A 1,973-nucleotide genomic window follows, 5' to 3' on the forward strand; every position below is an offset into this window, starting at 1 on the left:
TTTATCATGTCACCGCCTAACAAACTCATCTAAGACTTGTGAGAAAACTCTCCCGGACACTAGTGTTGGATTCTGGTATCACCCAAAAGAATCCCTTCTTCAAGCCTTTCTATCTTTAGTGTACAATAACTAGTGGTCGATGAATTACGTAGGTCACAACTGGTGAAATCTCAATCTTCATGTAGTAAACTATATATGTTGCATACCATTTTATACATCTAGTCACACCAAAGACACGGTAAGCTAGCTTAGCATGAACCTTTTGGCACTATGGTCTTTGCAATATGTACTTGTGGCAACGACTTGATCGTCTAGTCTCCTTCACGCACAAGTTTGCTTTTTAAAAAAGGTTTGTCGATTTGCATAATCCACCTTTCATAAATTGTGAACAACCAAAAGGATTCGTTGATCCCTCCTTCCCTAAACGTGCATGTGCCCCCCCCCCCACGTGCGGCAAGAACAATAGTATTATTTTTAGTGCCCAAGCGCCGATCGTTATTCCCTAATGAAAAAACACGAGGGCCCGTTATGCTCTTCCATTAATTTGGGCCACGTGAAGAGAGATCCGACATGCGACTGGCGGCCCACCACACGCCCGATGGCGTCTGGGTTTGGCTGGACAGCACCATGGGCAAAACAAACGCTCGTTGGTTTAGTCCCACATCGGCCAGCCGGGGAGAGTCGGACTGGTTTATAAGGCAGAGCGCGGCAGCTAGCATCGTCCCTTCTGGGACATTCGATAAAATTGGAACGATACAGAGAAGATTAGCATGGCCCGTGCGCAAGGATGACACGCACAAATCGAGAAATGGTCCAATTTTTTTTGAGATTTTCCACGCAAGTACCTGGAGCCTTCTTTCTTGCACTCCTGTGTGTGCTGCTATTCTTACTGAAAGGCCCTTTAGTTTCCTTCTTCTATCAAAGAGTTCCTGAATACTGCCTTTTTGAATTTAGATCCACACGCTTTCTCATCTTTGTTATTGCAGATATAACCTTTCTGTGGCAACTTTTTAGCCTTTTTAATCTATTATTACACGTTTCTGGATTAGTTTTCTGTTTCAGTCCTTCTACAGGTAGTGCATTCCTTCAATTTATTATTGTCTTTGTTCCTTAACCTTAACTGTGGTTTGGTCATAGCGCAAAAAACATGTTTCATTAGTCTAATTTTATCATGTCACCGCCTAACAAACTCATCTAAGACTTGTGAGAAAACTCTCCCGGACACTAGTGTTGGATTCTAGTATCACCCAAAAGAATCCCTTCTTCAAGCCTTTCTATCTTTAGTGTACAATAACTAGTGGTCGAGGAATTACGTAGGTCACAACTGGTGAAATCTCAATTTTCATGTAGTAAACTATATATGTTGCATACCATTTTATACATCTAGTCACACCAAAGACACGGTAAGCTAGCTTAGCATGAACCTTTTGGCACTATGGTCTTTGCAAATGTACTTGTGGCAACGACTTGATCGTCTAGTCTCCTTCACGCACAAGTTTGCTTTTTAAAAAGGTTTGTCGATTTGCATAATCCACCTTTCATAAATTGTGAACAACCAAAAGGATTCGTTGATCCCTCCTTCCCTAAACGTGCATGTGCCCCCCCACGTGCGGCAAGAACTATAGTATTATTTTTAGTGCCCAAGCGCCGTTCGTTATTCCCTAATGAAAAAACACGAGGGCCCGTTATGCTCTTCCATTAATTTGGGCCACGTGAAGAGAGATCCGACTTGCGACTGGCGGCCCACCACGCGCCCGATGGCGTCTGGGTTTGGCTGGACAGCGCCATGGGCAAAACAAACACTCGTTGGTTTAGTCCCACATCGGCCAGCCGGGGAGAGTCGGACTGGTTTATAAGGCAGAGCGCGGCAGCTAGCATCGTCCCTTCTGGGACATCCGATAAAATTGGAACGATACAGAGAAGATTAGCATGGCCCCTGCGCAAGGATGACACGCACAAATCGAGAAATGGTC

The 1,973-nt window shown here is 44.3% G+C and overlaps 1 non-coding gene and 1 pseudogene across 1 annotated transcript; both read left to right on the forward strand.

Annotated features, from left to right (window-relative positions):
• Positions 1 to 720: 720 nt before the first annotated feature.
• LOC123177490 (U6 spliceosomal RNA) lies at positions 721 to 823 on the forward strand. The gene has a single exon (XR_006488965.1). It is a non-coding gene; the product is annotated as a U6 spliceosomal RNA (small nuclear RNA).
• Positions 824 to 1,879: 1,056 nt separating this feature from the next.
• Positions 1,880 to 1,970, forward strand: LOC123177491 (uncharacterized; annotated as a pseudogene).
• Positions 1,971 to 1,973: the final 3 nt, after the last annotated feature.

This window comes from Triticum aestivum, unplaced genomic scaffold, assembly GCF_018294505.1.
Source record: "Triticum aestivum cultivar Chinese Spring unplaced genomic scaffold, IWGSC CS RefSeq v2.1 scaffold29862, whole genome shotgun sequence".
In the NCBI taxonomy this organism is placed as follows: Eukaryota; Viridiplantae; Streptophyta; class Magnoliopsida; order Poales; family Poaceae; genus Triticum; species Triticum aestivum.